The sequence below is a fragment of the Aquarana catesbeiana genome, linkage group LG07, assembly GCF_042186555.1.
Source record: "Aquarana catesbeiana isolate 2022-GZ linkage group LG07, ASM4218655v1, whole genome shotgun sequence".
NCBI classification, from domain to species: domain Eukaryota; kingdom Metazoa; phylum Chordata; class Amphibia; order Anura; family Ranidae; genus Aquarana; species Aquarana catesbeiana.
In genome coordinates this window covers 96,104,734-96,130,753 of record NC_133330.1, presented here as the reverse complement: position 1 = coordinate 96,130,753, position 26,020 = coordinate 96,104,734, and the positions used below count along the sequence as shown (strand labels likewise).

Sequence of the window (26,020 nt, the reverse complement as noted above, 5' to 3'; positions counted from 1 at the left end):
CTGTGTGCAACACTAACAATTATTTTCATAAAATCGATTAATCGGATAATAACCTTAAAAAAAAAAGTGTGGTGTAAAATTCAGTTAATATGTAAAGTTTTTGTTTTTTTAAAAAAAAAGTCAATTTATTCTTAAATATCTATATGCAGTGGTAAATATAAATAACCAATTATATAGTTAGGGTGCAAACTCTCTAATCCACTCTGAGTATAACAGACAGAAGAGATATACTGTATATACCATTAGAGGTTAAATCTGATCAATATCATGATCTGATTATCAGACTCAGAGATCACATTTTTTATTTAAAGAAAGAAAAAAAAATTAAAGGCCAATTTTGCATTTTTTATGCTTTATTTTTGGCCAAATTTGTTGTTGGGCAGATTAAAAACACCAATTGCTGCAAAAACACACTACTGGTTTATCTGCAGCTTCTCCATTAAAGCACAGTTTTGCGTTGAATGAAGTCCTTGACCCTTTCCAAATACGCAGCGGCTGAAAAAAGCATAGATGTGAACCTGTCCCGTAGCCATGTTAAATGAACTTTAGTGTGTTTCTGCAAAAAGCACCAAAAATGCATAGGTGTGAACCAGCAGCATGCTTTTTTGTATCACCTGTCATCATGGGGTTAAAAAAATAAATAAAAAAATAGCCTTTATAATACACTACTATACGCTACTATAAAAGGGGCTCCAAGTAATATTAGTAATAGTATAGATTACTTAATATATATATATATATATATATCGTATTTATCGGCGTATAACACGCACCCCAAGTTTAGGAGAGAATTTTAAGGAAAAAAACTTTAAGGAGGGAAGTTTAAGGAAAAGAAACTTACATTAAAATGCCCATCAATGCAGCCTCATCAGTGTTCATCTGCAGCCTTGTTAGTGTCATTGTAGCCTTTTCAGTGTCAGTGCAGCCTTGTCAGTGCAGCCTTGTCCCCAGTGCAGCCTTGTCCCCAGTGTCCGTGTTCATGTCTACCGCCTGCCGCCGCCGCCATACACATGCTAGTAGTTTTAAATATGGCGCCGCGGAGTTCGGAGGGACTCGGTGCCGGCGGAACTGAACGAACGCCGCCGAGATACACATACCCGAGTGTATTCGGCTCTTTCCGTCGCCGCTCCCAGTTCCGCCCTATGATGGACATAACACAGGTCCAATGGCGGGACTGGGCGTGACTGTGAGCGGCGCCGGAAAGAGCCGAATACACTCGGGTATGTGTATCTCGACTCTGTGATTTCGGCGGCGCTCGTTCAGCACCGCCGAGTCCCTCCGAACTCCGCGGCGCCATATTTAAAAATACTAGCGGGGATCGGCGTATAACACGCACCCACGACTTTCCCCTGATTTTAAGGGGAAAAAGGTGCGTGTTATACGCCGATGAATACGGTATATAAAAAAATAATAAATACACCCAGTAGGAGGATATATGCACATTTTAACTAGGAGTCAGACATAAAGCTATATGAAGGGTGGAAGGGACATAGAAATCTTTTATATTAAAGTAGTACTAAAAACTGAGACTTTTTTTGTTCATGGATATAAATCATTTTAAATATAATGTACAATACTGGTAAAAGTTTACTTTCAAGGCTGGGTTCACATTATCTTCGCATGGGGCTCACAGCAGGGGTCCGGTGCGCCCCCATTCACTGTTTTAGGTCCAATTTCAGCACAAATTTTTGGCTGAATTGGGACCTGAAACGGACCAAAAGACACACAGAGCTCCTGTGCAAATTCGTACCGGAGCCGCAGCGGAGCTATGTGAACCGGCTCCAAAGAGAGCCGGTCAAAACCTCCTGCTATTGCGAACCCAGCCTAAATGTAATTGTAATGCATATATTACCTCCAGTCTATCAGCCTCCACCTTCTCTGGGTTCAGATGCTGATCCTCCCGGCACAGAATCTTTAAAGTCATTTTTTTTTTAAAACAACAAACGTGTTATACTTACCTTCTCTGTGTAATGGTTTTGCACAGAGCAGCCCTGATTATCCTCTTCTAGGGTCCTCCACCAATGCTTCTTGCTCCTTCTGTCTCCAGAGTGCCCCAATAGCAAGCTGCAACGTATAGTATAGAATGCCCCTATAGCAAGGTAAAAAAACTTCTGCCTTTAGAAACACTCGCTTCCTGCCCAGGACTACATTTCCCATGAGGCATGGTTCCTCACACATTCACAAGTTCTCAGGCACTTACTGACATGTATGGATGGTGTACTGAGCTGTATGTGTGCTGCACTGTATTTCCTGATATGTAAACAAATAATGCATTCTGTATGCAGGCCAACTAATCGGCTGGCCGAATAATCGATTATGAAAATAGTTAACAACTATTTTCATAATCGATTCGTTATCGATTAGTTGTTTCAGCCCTATGCAATACTAAAGCCTGGTACACACTTAGTTTTGTTTTCGTTCAACCCAGCGGGTTGAGCAAAAAAAAAAAAAAAAAAAAAAAGTCAACACCAGTTGGAGCCGCTGTACTAATGATCCAACACTAGTACAGCGATCGCCCCTGCTAGCCATTGGCTGAGAGCGTTGACCGGGAGCTGGTCGGATGATGCTGGTTTTCCAGCATACTCATCCGACAGAAGCTGGACCGGTTGGCATAAACACAGGTCAAACGTTGGCCGGTTTTGATTGAACCGGATGATGCCGGTCAGCATTCGGCCCATGTGTACAGGGCTTCAGAATGGCTCCTTAGGCTCTATTCACACTAAATGCGTTTTTTGATGCATTTTGCAGAAATGCATGGGAATTTTTTAACATGGGTTCCTATGGAACATGTTCACATCAATGCATTTTTGTGCCTCTGCGTTTTTGGAAAGGGTCGGGGACTTTTTTTTTTTCATGCAAAATGCAGCGTTTTGCATGCAATAGAATTCAATGGACCCGCATCCAAAAAAGCAAGTACTGCGTTTTTACCGCGTTTTTCCTTTCATTTGTTTTAACAATGTATAAAAAAAAAAACTGTAAAAAAAAAAAAAAAAAAAAACGCAAAATGCCGAAAAAACGCATGTTCAAAAATGCGGCAAGCAACACAAAAAGCACTGCAGAAACGCTCTAAAGCAACATGCATAGATGTGAATCGAGCCTTACATAATAAGGATACTAATTTAGAGGTGCAGAGGTGATAGCCACCTTGTGAGTAAGGTCAGATAAGGAAAAACTCCTAATAAGTTCAAAAGGCAACCTCTGAAGAACCAAGAGAAGTTTTGGGAACGTGAAATGTGTGTATGAATATCATTTGGTTTCTAATGACCTAATTAAAGAGGAGGGCCCATTAAAAAAAAAAAAAATTAAAAGTCAGCAGCTACAAATACTGCAGCTGCTGACTTTTAATTGAACACTTACCTGTCCCAGGGTCCAGCGATTCCGGGGACACTCGCCTCCCCCTCCGTTCGGCGGCGCCGGCATTGCAACTGTGGGCGCAGAGCTGTGGCTTCACAGCCGGGCACCCACTGTGCATGCGCGAGCGGCGCCGAGCACCCACTGCGCATGCACGAGCGGCGCCACGATTGGCCGCTCAGTCACCTGGGACCTGTAATGGGTCCCAGGTGATTGACAAGAGGGAGGGAGCAGAGCCGAGTCCTTCCTGTGCCGAGGGGGAAGTGATGTCACCAGCCCAGGCACTGAAAGAGGCAGACTACGAGGGACCCCCTAGCAACAGGCATTTAGAGGTGAGTTAAAAAAAAAAAAAAAAAAATTCAAATGTTTTTTTTTTTTTTTTTTGGGTGGAACACCACTTTAAGAATTAGGCAACATTTTAGGAGCATTTCATGCAGAAAATACCAAAACGCATATATAAGCTATTCATTTGTAGGCAGCCTTATCAGTTTTTTAAAACAAGTAGAAAAAAAAACAAAAAAAAAACCCTTTCATAAATCTTGGTTGACGTGTGCATAGTGGCCATCTACGACGCTTTGCTGCAGGCGTTTTTCAAAATTTCAGTCTCTGCATGTAGGAGAGGAGCTCTTATGGCAGCTTATATAAAGTAAAGATCCATGTGTTCTATACAGTCTATATCACTGAAGGTGTGGCTATGAGAGGGAGTTTACCCTCATTATGACCCTTTTATCCTATAAAGTGATACACAGACAGAATGCATTATAAGACACCTACATTCAGCCAGTAAAAATGGTGTCACCTGCCCCCCCACCCCCCACCCCCTACTTAAGGAAGAGCATGCACTCGCTCAGGGCTGCCCATATACCACAGCTGCTATGCTTTGCTTCATGGCAAAACTTCAATCAAATGCTGCATTCAGCGAGTGGTACCGCCTCCAAATATGACCCATTTAAATCTATGGGGCTGTACTACAACTGCACAAGTTGTTGTACCAGTTCCTTCAGAAGAACAGATTCAAAAAGTCTATTCAAACTTGTTCAGTCCCAAAACTAAATGGGGGTTGTGGAGGTCATTATATCAGTTTCTTGGTCTGAAGCTGTAAATTGGAAGGTAGAAAATGAGGAGAGGGCAGAGAGAAAAACCTATTTTAAAAATAAATTATTTCACACGGAAAGGCAGTTTTCTGGTGTTTTAGCGCTAAAAATAGCGCCTGTAAATCGCCTCCCATGCCACCCTAGTGTGAAAGCCTGAGTGCTTTCACACTAGGGCGGTGCTCTTGCGGGATGTTACAAAATGTCCTGCAAGCAGCATCTTTGGGGCATTTTGGGAGCGCTGTATACATTGGAGTGCATAGGCAGCGCTTCAGAAGCACCTGAAAAGCGTTTTGGAAGCGCAGCAACACAGGTGTTTTAACCCTTTCTTTGGCCACTAGCGGGGGAGTTATAAGCACCGCTAAAACGAGCGGCAATTTACCGCTAATGCCCCAGTGTGTAAGCAGCCTTATACTTCTCCAGAAGAGAACAGGTCTATAACCCCAGGACACTAGCAAAAAACAGTCACACAAAGAAGGCGAGATCATATGGGTACACTCTAGGGACGGCCTTAGCAATTTTTTTAAAAAAATTTTTACCACTGTCCAATCATCTGATGTTAGCACCAAATAATCCATGGCCTATGAATACCAGTCCTGTGTCAAGTATTGTATGATTAAGATAAGATGCTTTGACAATATAGTTTGTAGCTACTATGGCTTTGACATTTTGCATCAGCAAAATGTCAATGATTTGCCAATAGCTCAAAGTAAAATGTGAAAAAAATGTAGCTTACTTAGTTGCCTTAAAAGTGTGTATAATGTCCTAAACTCAAAAATATGCAGATGTAGACAGATCTTGATTGGTGTATGGATGCCAGAATATGAAAGAGTTAAAAAAAGGCAGAAAAAATGTTTCATCATTTGTTTAGCATGGTCTGCAGCCAGGCAAAGTTCATTTGTTTCTATTTAGAAGGCAATTCACTGAGATTTTCCTTCCTGGATTGTCCTCCAAGGATATACTTGGATACAATGCCGGAAAAGCTTAGAGTAAATAAACTGGGAGCAACCAAGCCTCTGAAAACTTATGAATGAATGTAGCACTTAAAACAAGGCCAAGAGCATTAGATGCTGTACAGTTATTTGAGAGGAAATCCCCATTATCATTTTACATAAAGCTATAGTAATACTGCCAGTTAGTAATACTAAGCAATGCGCACAGTATAGCCATATCAATAACTTAGCCTTACAAAACACGGATTCATTTTAGGATAACCAACTGAATGAAACACAATCCCAATATACATTTTTCCCCAGATGACATGCCTTAAAGATCTAGACCAGGGTTCACTAAATGGCGGACCAAGGTCCGGACAAGGACAGAGAGACATCGATGTCCGGACCATGGCCGTGCCCCTTGAGGAACAGTGATGTAAAGGAGGAGAGGGGGGCTATGACACAGCAAGGGGCACTGTGATATGTAAAGGGGACACTGATGTGTAAAGGGGGCACTGATGTGTAAAAGGGGCACTGTGATCTGAAAGGATACTGAGAACATTGTTGGATTGCTTTAAAGGGGGAACTGTGATGTGAAGGGGGTTTGCGATGTAAAGGGGGAGCTGTGATGTTAAGGGGGTTGTGATGTGAAGGGGGGCTGAGAACAGTGAATAGTGATGTCCTGGGGGGCAGTGAGGTAAAAGGGGGCTGCAATGTTTTATAGTGCAGACAAGAGATTCGGACTAATGCCAAAAGAAAATTTTACAAACTGGCCCCAACCATGAATTTTAATTTAAGACCCCTGATCTAGATCTTTGCTGAAAGACAGGTCAAACCAGGATTGACATTATCATACTGGGTGAATGCAAGCATGAATCTGTGTATTTGTCTTGACTCCACCTGCTAAAGGGGTTGTAAAGGTAATTTTTATTTTTTTTTAAACAACAAACATGTTATACTTACCTTCACTGTGCAGCACGTTTTGCACAGAGTGGCCCTGAACCTGGTCTTCTGGGGTCCCTCGGCGGCTGTTTCAGCTCCTCCCCGCAAGGGCTCACTACCTTAATGCGAGCTCCCTCGCATGGTGGTTAGTTCTTGCGGGCGCGCTCCCGTGATACAGCTGGTGGCTATAGCCGCTCACTGTATCACTCGGCCCCGGCGCGCCGTGTCATTGGATGTGATTGACAGCAGCACGAGCCAATGGCTGCGCTGCTTTTAATCCATCCACTGTAGCCAATCAGCGGCCAGGCTGAGCAGCGAAGAGGATATCGGGAGCGAGCGCGGGACTTTCGAGGGGTCAGGTAAGTAAAACAGGGGGGCTGGGGGCGGCGGTATTGTCGGAAGTTTTTTCACCTTAATGCATAGAATGCATTAAGGTGAAAAAATGTTTACCTTTACAACCCTTTAAATCTCTCCAGTGGTGTGGAGGTTCCAGTGGCAGGAAAAAATGTTAGTTTAGTGTTAGGGATTAGCTTGGGGGTGGCATTAGGTTGCATATTAGGGGGTTTGGTCTCAGAATTAGGGTTGAGTTATAAGGGTAAATTGATAACCTTAAACTTCCTGTCCCTGAGATGCAACAGGTAGGAAATCTCCCCTCTTAGACAGCTGTGATAGTAACCTGAAGATTTCTCCTCAATTCCAGTTTATGTAACAACTAAGTTTTTGGATTGCTTATTAGTTTCAGATATAACATACAGTACATAAATGAAAACTGCCAGGACTTTCAGCACTTCCACACTATATCCCAAAAAAAAATGAAAAAAAAAGTTTTAGATAAACTTTGAAGTGTTGGGGCTTAAAGAAATACCGTCACCTAGCCCTTCTAAGGCAAAGCGATATTATCTTTTCAAAAGCCCATTCCCCCACTGATACTCACCTATCCAACGCTTGGTGCTTCTGGGTATAGGAGTGATTACTTTTGTTTTTTTTAACCCCATTATAAAAAAAAAAAAAATAGTAATAGTAATCAATTAATTTCATAATCGACTAGTTGTCAATCGACTAATTGTTTCAGCCCTAACTGACTTAGTGGAGAACCAATTTAAATACTTTTAAATTAATTTTATAAGTGTATGGAAAGGAAAAGAAGGAAAGGCTTTGACAGAATTTTTACTCCACATGGCTAGAATGTTCCTTTGCTTTATCCAAACCTTTGACAAAGCTGCATTATTATTAGTCTCTGAAAAGGCACATGCATGCCCAGTTTCCATACAAATCTGATTCTACAGCCTTCTGTGTCAGATACAGAACTTCAGAATATTAATTTGAAACATTTAACAAAGAGCTTTTTAGAGTGAGAAATACATACAGTCAAGTTTCTCTGTTTCACAGCACAAAAGTAAATGTAACACTAAGATTAAAAGGAAATGTACACTGTTTTTCTATATCTTATATCATATGTTCAGGGCTAAAACAAACCATTAAAGAAAAATTGCCAACAGCTGGAGATTTTTTTTTATTTTATTTTTTTTGGAGAGTGGAGAGGGATTAGAAATTTTTTCAGGACTTCTTTGCTTTCTATGCTCAATAGGGAGATTTACTACTGTTCTCACTCAGAGTGAAAAGTAAAAAAAAAAAAAAAAAACCACAATATTTTGATCTGGAACAGGAACAGGGAAAGAACAGAATACTTTCAATGAAAACACCTTGGGGGGGGGGGGGGGGGGGATTTTCTCTTGCTCCCCGTTTTGGCAACGGGACAGGAAGTGAGGGTGAAATCTCCACGGTTAGACACGGATGGCAAAAAAAAAAAAAAAAAAAACAAACAAGTGTGGTGCATTTTGCCTGAATTGCAGTGCAATTTGGAATTGTTCCAAATTCCGCGATTCAAAATATCAACGTGTGAATGGGCCCTTGTTAGTATTTTTTCTATGCAGCCCAAAACAATTTCTCTCCTTCCAATGTGGCCCAGGAAGGTGAAAAGGTTTGCTGATGACATCATCTGCGTATGCACAGTGATGCCCTGCATTTGGGGCATACAATGAGCCATGAAATGCAGAGCACCGTGCAGTCATTTCAGCCCCAGCTATTCATACAGCCAGAGCCCGCGAACCTAGAAGGAAGACCCAATTTTGTTTCCCTATTTTTGTGGTGATTTACTACCGCTTTAAGAGTTTCTTACATTTCCACCCAGCACAACTCCCTATAACTCACAAGGATGCTGCATTACACTGTCAAGATTTTTACTTCTATAAAAGGAATCAGCAACTGGTCATGAATCAGTCAGCTGCTTTAATGATCAACGTGGAGGGCCTGTATAAAGGAGGTTCATTTGTACACCTAATGCTTTGCTGCTGTATAGGCTGATGACAAGTTGTTTTTATGCTAAACTTTGTAGCTGCTCCAGAATTCAATAAAGTTACAATGAATTTTCAAATTACAATGTATCACTACCTAACAATTGTGAGGCACCCACAACAATACTGCCTTCTGACTCATGCAAGATTTATGACCATGCAGCAAAAAGATCATTCTGTGTACTTTAAAGGAGACCTGGCAGCAGAGAAATATGGGGCTAAAACTCGTCTTCTAAAAACACTACCTGTCTGTCTCTAGCCTCATTAATTTAAATATCTAAACTTGAGAACAAAAATGTGTGGCATTGCAGCTGACCAATAATTAAAGTGGTTTTAAACCTTTGTGTTTTTTTTTTCTTTTTTAAATAACAAATATGTTATACTTACCTGCTCTTTGCAATGATTTTGCACAGAGCAGCTCAGATTCTCTTCTTTTAGGGTCCCCCGCCAACACTCCCCCCCCCCCCCCCCAAAGACGCTTGCCCCGGGAGCACCGTTGCATGTTCACTCCCGATCTGCTGCTCTATGCGTCCATAGGACACAGAGCCGTAGCTGCCCCTCCCCTCCATTTTCTCCTCATTGGCTCACTGGCTATGATTGACAGCGGTGGGAGCCAACAAGGAGGGAGAGTCCCGGGACAGCCAAGGCTATCGTTAACATCGCTGGATCAGAGGGGGCTCAGGTAAGGATTGAGGATGGAGGGGGCCTCTGCAACCTTCAGCCTTTTAGAACCACTTTAAATGTGGTGGTTGAATTTGTTTTTTTTTTTTTTTTTTTTTGGCTAAGAATGTACGTAAGTACATTACATTCTTGCCAGAATTAAAGTGTCCTTACACTTCCCTCTGTACTGAACTAAAATCTCAAATGTTATCAGCTGGCCCAGTTACCTTCTGTGGACTACAGAAGACCTCCAATTATAATGGACAGGAGGGGGTGTTTGGAATCCAAATTAGGGGCATGGTCTTGGATGATAATCGCCGTTCCTCTATACAGTACAGTGCCTATAAAATGAAAAATTATTGTAGTCATCAAATATGTGGACTGGTAAGCTACAATATATATATTACATATTGTTCTTGGGATTAGATACACTTTAATACTTTCTGTGACCCAGGCAAGCATGTATTAAGTTAAATCAAAGCTTCTAATATGCATAGTAGTTCCAGATCAGCAACTCACAAAGCACTTGTCATTGATGATAAGCAGGACAGTCAGACAATGAGCTTCTGAAGCTTCAGTTGCCATATTTTTTCATGCCAGGTCTTTTTCAAAGCTGAATTCTAGATAGGGATAGTTTTGCATAGTTACATTGTCCAGCTTGGACCGAGGTAAATATGCATGCGCCATACCTGGCCAATCCCTATGGAATCTGGAAACCATTGTAGTAGGCACCGCTACTACAGTACATGCAGCTGGCTTCTGGGTCCTGTGCTCTGCTGCATAGTGAACACTGGAGTCGCTCGCTCAGCACAGGCATCATTCAGAGAACACTTTGCATTTTCTCAATGAATGCAAAGTGTTCTCTGACTGGACAAGGTAGCGTGGTGGGGCAGTGAGAACACAATCTCAAGGACAGCCGTTCGACCCCAAAGACAAGGGCAAACAGTGATATTCAGTTTTCATGATTAAATGAGCTCCTTAGCAGCTACTCTGGTTTCACAAGGAGATCATTAGATGTCTTGCTGCATAGCAGCCATATACACCATGATCTTACATGCAAAGGTTCCACAACCTCCTAAGCCAGGATAGACTCCATGGAGGAAGTTAACGTACAGAGAAAAATTCACATTGTGTAGTAGTTCACCAAATTTTAATAAAATTATAAAATCACACTTACAAATTTTAAGGAATTACACATCACGTGTCACAAACAACCAGCAGGTCCAAGCGGTCAGGCCGACTTGAGGAATAACGTGAGGGCCCCCCCAACGCGTTTCTCTGTAACCACAATTTATATAGGACTTTATTTGCACAGATATATTAACCACTTCAGCCCCGGAAGAATTTACCCCCTTCCTGACCAGAGCACTTTTTGCGATTCGGCACTGCATCGCTTTAACTGACAACTGCGCGGTCATGCGACGTTGTACCCAAACAAAATTGATGTCCTTTTTTCCCACAAATAGAGCTTTCTTTTGGTGGTATTTGATTGCCTCTGTGATTTTTATTTTTTGCGCTATAAACAAAAAAAGAGCGACAATTTTGAAAAAAAACGCATTATTTTTTACTTTTTGCTATAATAAATATCCCCCAAAAATATATATAAAAAAAAAAATTTTTTCCTCAGTTTAGGCCAATACGTATTCTTCAACATATTTTTGGTAAAAAATTAAATAAATAATATAAACACAGTAAGCGTATATTTATTGGTTTGCGCAAAAGTTATAGCGTCTACAAAATAGGGGATAGATTTATAGCATTTTTTTAATTTTTTTTTTTTTTTTAACTAGTAATGGCGGTGATCTGCGATTTTTATCATGACTGCGACATTATGGCGAACACATTGGACAATTTTGACACATTTTTGGGACCATTGCCATTAATACAGCGATCAAAGCAATAAAATTGCATTGATTACTGTAAAAATGTCACTGGCAGTGAAGGGGTTAACACTAGGGGGCGCTCGAGGGGTTAACTGTGTTCCCTGGGAGGCGATTCTAACTGAAGGGGAGGGGACTAACTAGTGGAAGTGATGGATCGTGGTTCCTAGCTAACACACGATCTGTCACTCCTGTTAGAACAGAACAGGAAAGTGTGTGTTTTACACACACTCGTCCCTGTTCTGTCTCTTCTGTTTACGATCGCTCGTGGCCGGCTGTCATCGCGACCGTTGGCCACGAGCACTGTCACCCCCGCTGTGCAGCAGGGGCGGGCGCGCCTGCTATCCCGACCCCCCGAGCCGACGTATAGCTACGACGGTATAACTGCTGCAGTTGGTCGGGAAGCCGTTAACTTAGGATGAGTTCATCATACGTTTAATGCACTTTTATTATGTATCTTATGTGATTAACTTATATCTAGCACAAGGATTGCAAACTTTTAATTGTTTGATTGTAGCTTGTTACACATCCTACTTGGATTGTTGATTTAGATGCTGCTGTCCGTTTGATTTAATTGAGGTTTAATGTATTTGTTTTATTTAATTTCACTAAAGTTTGCAGTTTTTTTTGCAAGCATATGAATATTATCTTGGGTTTAGTATAGTGTTTCTCAACTCCAGTCCTTAAGGCGCCCCAGCAGGTCACATTTTCAGGCTTACCATTATTTTGCACAGGTGATTTGATCAGTTTCACTGCCTTAGTAATTAGAGAGTTAATTATTCCCATGCTACCTGTGCCTATAGGGATGAGGATCTAGCTGCTGCAAACACCCAGTTGGTCAACCAAAACCAACACAAAAAAAAAAAAAAATCAATAATTGGTGTTGCGCTCTAGGTAACTAAATTAACACTGATATATAGAAAGTGTTGTAAAAACCAAAGTAGGTAAAACATGGATGCATCTAAGATGAAGTCCTAAATTCTAATCAGACAATAGTGTAAAACAACCTAGATACATTCTAATATATAAAGCGCAAGTGATGAAAGTGACAAATGTGACATATAATCTTCAGACAGAGTAGATAAAGTGCACATAATTAAAATTGTCCAAATATAGAACTCTTCAAGTGAATATAAAAGTGCTCCAAGAAGATAGTGTCCATACAGATGAGTAAACTGAAGCTGTGAAGTACTGCTCCAGTTAGCACTCGAGAATGTAAATAGTGACTCAGTGTTTGATTTCTTGTGTGCAATTGTACCTTTGTGTGAATTAGCCCCTTACCTTACCGCTGTAAGGTAACAGCATGAAAGAATAAAATGGCACTCAACAAAATCCAGACTCTTGTAGTAGTTAACTGGTGGTTACAGTTACAGCTGTTTCAGGCTAGCCATGCACAACTGGCTGCTCTAAGCTGGTACAATTGGCTGCTGTTCTAAATTACGCTTCAAGCCATAATTTGCTTATATCTTATCAAAAGGATGGTAAGAAAGTTCATAATTAAGAAGTGAGATATCAGGTCAGGAGGTATATTCCAGCATCTTAAATGTTACAAAGTTCAACTGCAAGGCTGGAAAACAATAATAAATAACCAATTCATTTAGCACTGTACTGTAAGAGATTTGCCTTTCTTTTTTTACCATGATTTTGTACAGGTCCCAAATGCAAAAAGCCGAAAAATGCCTGTAATCTGCCCCAAAGAAGCTCATGTTCTTTTTTGAGCTTAAGGCGTTTTGCTTCAGGTGCCAAAATAGCTCAGATGTGAACAGGTGCCATTGAAATGAATGGGATTTTGCTTGTTGGGAGTTTTTTCAGGCGTTTTATGAGCTGAAAACGCTCAGGTATGAATGCAGCCTTAATGTTTTCTATATTCATTTCACTAGTGTCTCTACACAGAGAAACCTCTAACAGCTAAGGACACTAGCAAAAAACTGAGGCCTACCTGGTGGAAGAGGTTATACAAGGTATAAAGCTTTGTGTGGCTTTGCCAGTGTCCAATCATCGGAACATGCAGCATTTAACCCATCTGTTAGGAAGCCCTGCGTCCTGAATTGTATGTTAAAGAAATAGCATTTGTGAAAGCAAGATCAGAACTCCTGATGTACATACAGTGCCTTGCAAAATATTCACCCCCTTGGCATTTTTCGCGTTTTGTTGCCTCACAACCTGGAATTAACATGGATTGTTTGAGGATTTGCATCATCTAATTTACAGAACATGCCCAGAACTTTGAAGATGTTTTTTTTTTTTTTTTTATTGTGAAGCAAACAAATAGGAAAAAATAACAGAAAAAAAATCAATGTGCATAACTATTCACCCCCCTAAAGTCAATACTTTGTAGAGCCACCTTTTGCGGCTATCACAGCTCCAAGTCACTTTGGATAAGTCTCTATGAGCTTGACATATCTTACCACTGGGGTTTTTGCCCATTCCTCCTTGCAAAACTGCTCCAGCTCCTATAAGTTGGATGGTTTGGGCTTGTGAACAGCAAGTCTTACCACAGATCTTCTATTGGATTGAGGTCTGGGCTTTGACTAGGCCATTCCAAAACATTTACATGTTTCCCCTTAAACCACTCAAGTGTTGCTTTAGCAGTGTGTTTGGGGTTATTGTCCTTCTTGAAAGTGAACCTCCGGCCTAGCCTCAAATCACACACAGAGTGGTACAGGTTTTTCTCAAGAATATCCCTGTATTTACACCCATCCATCTTTCCCTGAACCCTGACCAGTTTCCCAGTCCCGACTGCTAAAAAACATCCCCACAGCATGATGCTGCCACCACCATGTTTCACTGTGGGGATGGTGTTCTTTGGGTGATGTGATGTGTTGGGTTTGCGCCAGATATAGCGTTTTCTTTGATGGCCAAAAAGTTCAATTTTAGTCTCATCAGACCAGAGCACCTTCCTCCATACATTTTGGGAGTCTCCCACATGCCTTTTCACAAACTCAAAAATGTGCCATTTTGTTTTTTGCTGAAAAGTGATTGCTTTCTTCTGGCCACTCTGCCATAAAGCCCAACTCTATGGAACGTATGGCTTATTGTTGTCCTATGTACAGATACTCCAGTCTCTGCAGCTCCTCCAGGGTTACCTTAGGTCTCTGTGCTGCCTCTCCGATTAATGCCCTCCTTGCCCGATCCGTGAGTTTTGGTGTGTGGCCGTCTCTTGGCAGGTTTTCTGTTGTGCCATGATCTTTCCATCAAAGATTTGGATATTTTTTTTATAACCTAACCCTGACTTGTACTTCTCAACAACATTGTCCCTTACTTGTTTGGAGAGTTCCTTGGTCTTCATGGCAGTGTTTGGTTAGTGGTGCCTCTTGCTTAGGTGTTGCAGCCTCTGGGGCCTTTCAAAAAGGTGTGTATATGTAATGACAGATCATGTGACACTTAGATTGCACACAGGTGTACATCAGTTCACTAATTATGTGACTTCTGAAGGTAATTGGTTGCACCAGAGCTTTTTATGGGCTTTTATAACAAATAACAAAATACATACGCACATGCAAATTATCAGTTTTTTTACTTCTGAAAAACAGTTTTATGTATATATTTTTCTAATTTTGCTTCACCAACTTAGATTATTGTGTTCTGATCCATCACATATAATTCAGATTAAAAAAAACATTGAACTAAAGGCTGTAATGTAACAAAATAGGTAAAAAGCCAAGGGGGTGAATACTTTTGCAAGGCACTGTACTTGTTACAAATCAGTGACTCGCAAGTACTGAAGTCACTGCTTCTATATGACAAGTAGCAAGCATTTTCAAAAGCCAGGGTCTGTAATGGCACCGTACACTTTACTCTCATAGCATAGATTTCCAAGGAAAAGAGCACTACGGTGTTTAATTTAATTTTTTTTATTTTGCATGGTTTACAACAGTGGGAGAAGAAAATGTCCTGCTGTCAGTGGGAGTAAACAAAGAGGAACAGCGCCCCGTCATTGCTGTCAAGGGGAGGAATAGCGCCCCATCATTGCTGTCAAGGGGAGGAATAGCGCCCCATCATTGCTGTCAAAGGGAGGAATAGCGCCCCATCATTGCTGTCAAAGGGAGGAATAGCGCCCCATCATTGCTGTCAAGGGGAGGAATAGTGCCCCATCATTGCTGCCAAGGGGAGGAATAGCGCCCCATCATTGCTGCCAAGGGGAGGAATAGCGCCCCATCATTGCTGCCAAGGGGAGGAATAGCGCCCCATCATTGCTGCCAAGGGGAGGAATAGCGCCCCATCATTGCTGCCAAGGGGAGGAATAGCGCCCCATCATTGCTGTCAAGGGGAGGAATAGCGCCCCATCATTGCTGTCAAGGGGAGGAATAGCGCCCCATCATTGCTGTCAAGGGGAGGAATAGCGCCCCATCATTGCTGTCAAGGGGAGGAATAGCGCCCCATCATTGCTGTCAAGGGGAGGAATAGCGCCCCATCATTGCTGTCAAGGGGAGGAATAGCGCCCCATCATTGCTGTCAAGGGGAGGAATAGCGCCCCATCATTGCTGTCAAGGGGAGGAATAGCGCCCCATCATTGCTGTCAAGGGGAGGAATAGCGCCCCATCATTGATGTCAAGGGGAGGAATAGCGCCCCATCACTGCTGTCAAGGGGAGGAATAGAGCCCCATCATTGCTGTCAAGGAGAGGAATAGCCCCCCATCATTGCTGTCAAGGGGAGGAATAGAGCCCCATCATTGCTGTCAAGGAGAGGAATAGCCCCCCATCATTGCTGTCAAGGGGAGGAATAGCACCCCATCATTGGCGTTAGTGACAGAAACTATGTCAGCAACAATGGGGAGAATAATGCCCCAAGGTGCTGGATAAAAGCGAGCAAAGGGCGACAGTTTGGAGATCACTGGTTTAGAAAAACTTTAAAATATTTGTATTTGCATAAAATACTTACTTAGTTACATAACACTTTCAGGCACCATACACACCTGCACAACATGATGCTTAACTTTTTTCACACAACTGATATCCATGTTTGGGGTGCCATTAAGAATTAATGCTAATGCAAGTGCGATGCGAGTTTCCACACACACAGAAAGGCACATTTCTGCGTGCATTCCTGGAACGCCAAGGTGCGATTGGGACCTCGCATGGTTTTGTTTACAAAACATTGTGGGTTTTATAAAACAAACTGCACTGTGTTAATCCACTGGTTAAGGTGCAAATCAGACTGCTCATGAATGGCCCCTCTTGACTCAAGCATTTTTTTTTCTTAAACAGAGCCCCACATACATGAAATATGATATAAAGGAGCAGGTGATGCGCTGCCTGCAGCCTCTACAATCCATAAGAAAATGCAGGCAGGAACATTGTATCAATATTCAGCATTACATCATAAATTAGTGACATAATAGCTTTTCTTGGACAACTCCCAGGACCCACTATGGTGCACCATCCCCGAGAATAACATGGGTGTTCCTTTGCTTAAATGCTACAGCCAAAAGGTGTACACTGATCTGTAGCATGCAGTTGACAGGCTAAGGAGCTGTGGTGGTGTGGGCACACTCAAATTCCTCTATTAAGTGGTTTCCAAAAAAAAAATAAAAAAATAGACCATAGTAGAAAGATACTTTCAAAACAGAGAAGAGGGCGTTTCCAGAGAAGGGGGCATATAAGAGATTGAAACAATCCCTGCCTATGTAGCAGGCTTCTACACTACTTTGCTAGGGAAGGGGGAAAGGGGTCTTCCTCCAACTCTTTTAGGTCTATTTTTAGTACAGCAGTTACCTGAAATTAAAATATTTCACAGAGGCCACACACTGCACAGGAGTACAACCTGCTGGCTGCAAATGGTAAAATGTAAACATTCCATAGTTATATAATAAATAAAGAGAGTAAAATTTGCTGTTTTGTTAGTAGTAAAAAATTAACACATTCCTTTGATAGGTCTTTAGGCTAGGTTCACACTGCTGCGAATTTTATTGCGAATTTGAGCCGCTGCGATCGCTCAAATTCGCAAGTCATTTTAATAACATTGTTTTCCATGAGTGCTGTTCACATCAATGCGTTGCGAATTTAACCTGCGTAAAAAAAGGGTCCTGTCCGAGTTTGATCCGTGTGCAATGCGAATTCAGCTCCATAGATTGCAAAATTTGCAGTAGAATCGCAAGAACACACAAAGAATTCGCAATGCAAATTTGCAACGCAATCGGATCAAAATCGCGCTAAATTCGCACTGCAGCAGTGTGAACCTAGCCTTAAAAAAAAATAAAATGCAACTCACTTCTCTGCAGTAACTGTAACTAAAAACCCAGTTCTGACATCTGATTCCACCTGCCAACTGAGGTTAAGACTGGAGCTGAAACTAGTTAAACCAGACCAAGGCTTGCTACATAAAGCATAAAAAGGGAAGTACAGTAGATCTCAAGTTTCCACATGTTTGCTGAATAGCAACCTTCAAAAGAAGTGGGCAGGAAGTTTTGCACTCTCAGAGTCTAAAGATTTAGAAACTGAGCTTTCCCAACATAGTGCAGCCCAGGGTAAACAGTAGTGACCGAGGAGGAAGCTACTCATCATATGCCAACGTACACACCAATCTGAAAAACTGTCACAAAAATAAAAGCCTGTGCAGTAAACCTATTGAGTACTCTTCATATACCCACCGAAAATCAGTCTTCAAAAGTTGAAACCTATATGCAAGCGTGATTTGTCTCGTGACTTTACAAGCTGCAGCATGTTACATTCAAGGAAATTTTAGTAACCAACATAAATATTTAAACTTCTGCATTTCGAATCTGTGCAACAGAGATGAGGGGTGGACAGACAGAATTACTAAACTGCAGGCTTTGCCAAAAAAGAAAAAAAAAGGAAGTATTCTCAGAATGAAGCCAAAGGGGTCAGAAAGCTGAGAAAGAAAAAAGTGTTAAAAGCGAGTCACTCCTGTTATAAGAAAAGGCTTTACTTACCCAAAGAAGCAAATACATTTTGTGTCACTGTGTAAACAACTAACATGTGTCAAACACACAAACAATATTTCATTATTAATGCCATGTAAATATAGCGCATACTTTCCACTGCTAAATGTAGCTGGAAAACACAGATACAAAAAGACTGTTTTTTTTCAGACAGGAGGCTGTGAGCTGAGATTAGACCTGCAAGAGCAATGGCATCTGTTATTTTTCCTACTGTATAAGAACATTTATCCTGTTCCCCTAAATACTCTCCCTGCCCATTAGGATAATAGTTCTTTGATGTAGAAAAGTGGTGGGAAACAGACAGCCCCCTATTCTGAGGCCTAGCCTTTTCATCCCCAGCAACGGAAAGAATTCATTTGCACGCTGTTCATCCCTATCCTATACTCTTTCCCTATCTAAACAGACAAACCACAGAGCTCCACCAGCAATCTGCATGTGGAGTCCACATACACAGCACAGAGTTTGATTTGTAAGCACTGGGGTATGAAAGTAGCTGTGTTTCCCCATAGCAATCAATCATTTTATAGAGTTTCTCCACATAAGAAAGTTTGTTTAGAGAGTCCCTTCCAACTTAAAAAAACTGCAGGTAAAAGCACAGAAAAATCAAGTATTGTAAAGCCCAAAGCCATGTTGACTTCCTTTTTAAATTTTGTTTGCTAATAAGTTAGGCCCCTTTCACACGGGTGGATAGAATTCAGCTTTTATCTGCGGACAGATGAAGTTATCTATCCCAGCTAAACGCACACAATGCTTTCCTATGGCCCCATTCACACACTACGTTTAGCGATGGTTTAGTTACATGCGGTTTGGTGCAGATAGAAAAAATTTATTTGACTGCGTCCAGGAACGATTTATTGCAGGTAATCGCAGTGTACTATTTCACCTGCAGATAGCAGCGACAACAAGGAAAGAAAAACAACAGGAAGCACATCAGAAATGGAAAGAATGTTCCAACGCAGCTAAACACAGTCACATGTAAACGCAGCTAATTGCAATGTACATCTGCAAGTGAACGCAGTTCCAATATTCTCTGAATTTCAAAACAACAAAACATGCTTTTAACAGCGGCAGAACAGCCGCCCGTGAGAAAGGGGCCTTACAGTATACACTGCCATGTTCAGGCTCACCTGCCCTCTGCCCATCCATTATAATGAATGTGCTTTCTTGCTCTGTCGCTTACACGTGTATTTGCAAACATGTGCAAACTAAACCCCTGTTTTTAACACATACTGTTATGGGGCGTACACACGGTCTGACTTTGACAGGACTGGTCTGACAGACTTTCCAGCAGACTTTCAACGGACTTTCTAATGAACGGACTTGCCTACACACAATCACACCAAAGTCCGACAGATTTGTTTGTGATGACGTACACCGGACTAAAATAAGGAAGTTGATAGCCAGTAGCCAATAGCTGCCCTAGTGTCGGTTTTTGTCCATCAGACTAGCATACAGACGAGCGGATTTCTGGGTCCGCAAAGTTACGACGTAAAGATTTGAAGCATGTTCCAAATCTAAAGTCCGTCAGATTTGTGACTGGAAAAGTCCGCTGAAGGTCCGGTGAAGCCCACACACGATCGGATTGTCCGCCGGATTTGGTCCATCGTCATCCGTCAGACCAGTCCGGTCGAAAAGTCCGACCATGTGTACGCCCCATTAGACAGGATAAATGGGTTGGTTGCAGGCTGGTCAGTAAGTTGAGCTGGGATTTTCTTTGGTTTGGCTTTGTATGCATTGCCCTTTTATGTGCTCCTTGCTGCAAAGACCAGTTATAGGTGAGGGCAGTGGCCATTTGTTTGCAGCACCATGTTCCAGCAGAGTTACAGGGACTCCCCTTCTGCTGCCAGGAATTTTTCACTGAATTTAAGGCTTCCTCTGGAGGTGGAGAGGCTGGCAGAGGACATCAAAATCTCCAACTCAGTCAATGAAAAAAGAAAAAATTGCCGGTAATAAAACACCAAAATTTCCTGCCTCACTGGTAATTCATGCACATATTACTTTACAGAATACAAGATGCAAACAGTTTAAATGAGAAATGTAAGGAGAAAATACAGTTTATGTTCACATTCTTTTAGATGTGGCCTTCACATTAATGCTTTCTGTTTCATATCTGTATTACTGTACTTCATTACATGTATAGACAAGCCACTAGAGGGAGATTCATTTCTTTGTGAACACTTACTCTCCTTGGATAGTTGTTGCCACATTGATTCTGTCAGGTCTGACTCAATTTAAAGGGGTTGTAAACCCTCAGGGTTTTTCACCATAATGCATTCTATGCATTACGGTGAAAAACCTCCTGTGATGCAGCTGCCCCCCCAGAGCCCCCCTTTTACTTACCTGAACCCAGACTTTCTAGCGACGGAGACAAGTATACCAGCTCCAGCCAGTGTCTTGGGTCCTGATAGATTGATAGTAGCGGCTCTCCAACGGGGCACTCGAGAAGAGGAGGAGCCAGGAGCACCGCTGAGGGACCCCAGAAGAGGAGGATTGGGGCCACTCTGTGCAAAACCAACTGCACAGAGGTGGTTAGTATGACATATTTGTTTTTGGTTTTGTTTTTCTTTTTTAAAACAAACCTTTCGATACCCTTTAAAGTGCATTTCCACTTTTGCCCCCGAATTTGGATAACACTAATATTATTATATTATACAGGATTTATATAGCGACAATGTTTGCACAGTGCGTTATAACATTAGGGCAGACAGTACAGTTACAATACAGGAGGAATTGGAGGGCCCTTCTTGTTAGAGCTTATAATCTAAGAGGGAGGGCCAAGTGAAACAAAAAAGGTAATAGCTGTGGGGGATGAGCTGATCAAAATAAAAGAACAGTTGTTAGGTGGAGGCAGGATAGGGTTCTCTGAAAAGAAAAGTTTTCAGGGATCGTCTAAAAGTGGATAGAGTTGGAGATAGTCAGACAGATTGGGGTAGGGAATTCCAAAGACTGGGGGAGGCTCAGGCTCGGGAGAAGTCCTGGAGGAGAGTATGGGAGGAGGCGACGAGGGAGCTAGAGAACAGGAGGTCTTGGGAGGAAAGGAGAGGACGATTTGGTTGGCATTTTGAGATAAGTTAGTGATGTAGCTGGGGACAGAGTTATGGATGGCTTTGTAAGTTAGTTAGTATTTTGAATTTCATTTGTTGGGTGAGTGGAAGCCAATGGAGGGATTGGCAGAAAGGGGTAGCAGACACTGAGCGGTTTGTAAGGTGGATGAGTCTGGCAGCAGCATTCATGATGGACTGAAGGGGGGATAGTCTATTTAAAGGTAAGCCAATGAGGAGGGAGTTGCAGTAGTCGAGGCGGGAGATGATCAGGGAGTGAATCAGGAGCTTTGTGGTTTCATTGGTTAGGAAGGGACATCATTTGGAGATGTTGCGGAAGTTGAGGTGGCAAGCCTTGGAAAGTGATTGGATATGTGGCTGAAAGGAGAGTTCAGAGTCCAGGATAACACCTAGTACCCTGGCATGCGGGGACGGGTGGATGGTTGTGCCACTGCTTTTGACAGAGAGGTCTAGGGATAAGGGACGTGGGGAAGGAAATATTATGAGCTTGGTTTTGGACAAGTTGAGTTTGAGGAAGTGGTGTGACATTCAGACAGATATTTCTGTTAGTAAGTTAGTGATATGTGAAGAGACTGATGGGGTGAGCTGAGGGACGGAGAGATATACTTGGGTGTCGTCAGCATAGAAATGATATTGAAAGCCATGGGAGGTCATCAGTTGACCCAGGGAGGAGGTGTAGAATGAAAATATGAGGAGTCCAAGAACGGAACCTTGGGGGACCCCGGCGAAGAAAGGAAGAGGAGGAGTGGAGGAGGTAAAATTGCAAGTGACACTGAAGGTATGGTGAGATAGGTAGGATGAGAGCCAGTGAAGAGCAGTCATGGAAACCAAAGGAGTAACGTTTTATTGGAGGAGGAGGGGGCAGAAACAACTAATCGACAATCGATTATGAACATAGTTGTCAACTATGTTCATAATCGATTCGTTGGTCAGACTATTATTTGGCCTGCATACAGAATGCATTATTTGTTTGAATATCAGAAAATCCAGTGCAGTACACACAAAGCTCAGTGCACCAACCATACATATCAGTAAGCACCTGAGTACTTGTGACTGTGAATCTGTGAGGAGCAATGCCTCATGGAACATGTAGTCCTGGGCAGGAGAAGGAAGTGATTTAAAGTGATTCTAAAAAGGCAGAAGTTTTCTTCTACTTTGCTATAGGGGCACTCTGAAGACAGGAGGAGCCAGAAGTGCCAGTGGGGGACCCCAGAAGAGGAGAATCAGGGCTGCCCTGTGCAAAATTTGATGAAGGGATGAATGTCATTAGAAAATTTCACTTGCTTTTAACATTACATTTTAAAATGAAGACAATTTCTAAACAGAAACCACATACTGTCTGAAAATTGATTCGATCAAAAAACGTTTCCTATTCTGAGAAAAAAGAAAAGGGGGCAAGAGGAGGCCTCCTAAAAAAGATGGTCCGCTCAAGAACAAACTGTTGTGAACCTGAAAAAACTTTATTGTGTCAATTTACTAAATAGAAACATAATCCACTAACCATGTATATTTAAAAATAGGGCAAAGAAAGTCCTATTGTGTACTGGTGGCCACCACAGACATTACACATACATCAAAATTTCATGCACTCCCACTCATCAAATTAATATCACTGAAGACCCGGGTCTGTACAATTTTCATGGGATTCCAGAGCAAGGAGATGGCTTCATGAATAATAGACATTCGGTCCTTCTAGGATAAAGTGCAAGTGCTGGTGAAAAACAAGGGTCCCATACAGATGTGAGCCAATAGCTGATTAGGCATATATGTGTGTCAACCGACAAGGAGAAAGGGGGGGAAAAGAGCGTCCTGATTGATTAGTGAACGACTGCAACTCCAAGGGGGGGAGGGGGAGGAATGGTGGAGAGGGAGCAGCCTCACATGTGTAGCATTGAAGATAGACGGAGGATAGCCATAGATAAAGTGCCTCCTATATGTAAGGGTACATTTTGAGCTCACCGTCTGACGTCTTCAGTAAAGTCAAGGGCTGCTGATAACCGCACTCATGTGGGTAAAAGACACGTTCATGCGGCGTATAAGTTTATTGTAGACGTGAGCTGTTACTTCCAGGTATCCTCCAGCAAGATGTGCGGTGAGTCACAAGGTTCAAACATACTGACATTTCCTACCTAGTAGATTAAGCAGTCATAGGGAACACTCAGAGTCAATGTTCACCACAAAGGCTCCGTCTGATGTCCAAGATCAGGTTGAGACAGTTAAAATGTTCACATCCAATTTCGGGAATATCCTTGTTGATGTGTGAAAGTCTGTGTGCCACCTGCACATAAGTCAGATGCTGAGCGCTTTCGCTTGTTTCCAAGCTTCCTCAGAGCTGAACCTATTCTTGGATGAATTAAGGTGTCCTCTCCTCTTTTTTCTGTTTCCTATTCTGCTCTTTTAATTTTCCCATCACTGATTGACCCCACTAATGATTAGAAAATCAAATAAACGTTCTTAACATAAAAATCTTTGAAAGAAAAATTTGTTTGTACATGGCTTGTATCAAGCTACCTGCCTATGACAAGGGAGTCTGCTATGCATAATATTTTATTACAAGCCTGTCTGAAAGTCTGAAAATCTGCAAGTTTGTTTTTGTTTACATTTTTTTTCTTTGAATAAAAATTTTGATCTCTGAATGTACCAGATTCAAACTCTAATAGTATATACAATATATCTCTTCAATTTATTTTCAGTGGATTTGATAGTTTGTTCCCCAACCATATACCTAGTTATTTATATTTACCACGGCAAGAGATATTAAACAATAAATTGTCTTAAACTTTACATACTAACTATATACCAAACTTTTAGGTTTTAATCCAAAATAATCGATTAGTCAAAACCATAAATCATCCAACTAATCGCTTATGAAAATAATCATTAGTTGCAGCCCTAGATAACACCTATTTTATATTTGTTACATGTTCTCAATCACAACTTAAAAATAAAAACAGCTGCTTATCATTTTAGGATGCACTCCTTTGATAATTCAATTGCTGAAAAACCCCACTGTCTATACTACAGCTGGCCATACATTGATCGAAATCAAGCTAGTTAAGCAAGGGCTGGCTGAATTTTAATCCATATATGGGCACTGAGGTTGTACTAATCGACTTCTGTACAACCACCCTGTCGGGTTTCCTCTGCTTGATCAGCGCTGCAGGCTATATCTGGCAGCACTGATGAGTGTATTCTGACAGCAAAGTCTATCCACTGTCAGAATACAATGGCTCAGCTGGAGGATTTCCCTATTCACCTAGAATGTGTGGATGAGGGATGAGGGACTCGTGTATGGGTTGCCTTAACTACTTGCCGAGCGCTGCATGTACATATACGTCGACACAATGGCACGGACAGGCAAATGGGCGTACAGGGACGCGTGCGCGACCCTGCCGCGAGCTCCATGAGTGTGATCGCGGATCCCGCAAAATCGATGTCCACGGGCATACCCGCGATCGGCTCACGGAGAGGAAGAACGGGAAATGCTGATGTAAACAAGCATTTCTCCATTCTGCTTAATGACACTGACACTGATCACAGCTCCCTGTAAATCGGGAGCGGTGGTCAGTGTCGTGTCACACATAGCGCCCCCCCCCCCCCCACACAGTTAGAAAACATCCCTAGGACACACTTAATACCTGCAGCACCCCCTCCTGGTTAACCGCTTTACTGCCAGTCACATTTACACAGTAATCAATGCATTTTTAATCGCACTGATCGCTGTATAAATGTGAATGGTCCCAATATATCGCCAAAAGTGTCCGATCTGTCCACCATAATGTCGCAATCACAATAAAAATCGCTGATCCCTGCCATTACTAGTAAAAAAAAAAATTATTAATAAAAATGCCAGAAAACAATGCCCTATTTTGTAGATGCTATAACTTTTGCTCAAACCAATCAATAAACGCTTATTGCGATTTTTTTTTTACCAAAAATATGTAGAAGACGTATCGGCCTAAACTGAGGAAAAAAAAAAGATTTTTTTATATATATTTTTTAGGGATATATATTACAGCAAAAAGTAAAAAAAATATTGCTTTTTTTTTTTTTTTTTTCAAAATTGTTGCTCTTTTTTGTTTATGGCACAAAAAATAAAAACCGCAGAGGTGATCAAATGCCACCAAAAGAAAGCTCTATTTGTGGGAAAAAAAGGACGTCAATTTGTTTGGGAACCACATTGCACAACAGCGCAATTGTCAGTTAAAACGACGCAGTGCCGAATCGCAAAAAGTGCTCTGGTCTTTGGCCAGCTATATGGTCTGGGGCTTAAGTGGTTAAAGTGGATATAAACCCTCACATATACCCAGTAAAGTGAACAGCCTCAGATGATAAACAGGGATTAAACAAAACTCCCTACATAAAGTTTTACATGTATATCTGCTGTCAATCTTGTTTTGTTCTTTAGAAAGATTTCTGGTTAGAAATGTCACTTCCTCATTCTGCACTGTGAGAGAAGGCTTGGATTACACTGGGAGAAAGCCCATTGGAGGAAAGGCACCCCCCCCCCCCCCACATTGGTAGAAGGACGAAAATGCTTTCAGAGCTATCTTGTGAGACGGCAAGCTCTCTGCTAATCTATTTACAGCAACCTCCCACAACACAAATTTCAGGCTGCTTTTATGTCCCTTGTGAGAGAACTTGTCAGAAGTTATCAGGCTGATATCAGAGCAATGAAACAGCACAAACACACGGGACTTAGTGCTTTGGAAAGAGATAATGCCGGAACATTGAATTGGTGTGACATGATCACAGGAGGCGGGACATTATTACTGCGGCCCCAGCAATTCAAATCCAGCTCTTTGACACGGAGATTGCCGCTCTGATCCGGGCACCGGTGAGG

At 41.9% G+C, this 26,020-nt stretch overlaps 1 protein-coding gene across 3 annotated transcripts in view; it reads right to left on the bottom strand.

Annotated features, from left to right (window-relative positions):
- Positions 1-26,020, bottom strand: part of PRKCD (protein kinase C delta) — a 184,301-nt gene that overhangs the window by 134,724 nt on the left and 23,557 nt on the right. The window contains exon 1 of one of the 3 annotated variants that reach the window (XM_073592512.1): positions 17,425-17,550. The exons of the other annotated variants lie outside the window; for them this stretch is intronic. The gene's annotated coding sequence lies outside the window, so the exon portion shown is untranslated. Of the gene's footprint in view, positions 1-17,424; positions 17,551-26,020 lie in introns of those variants that run through there. 3 annotated transcript variants of the gene reach the window in all.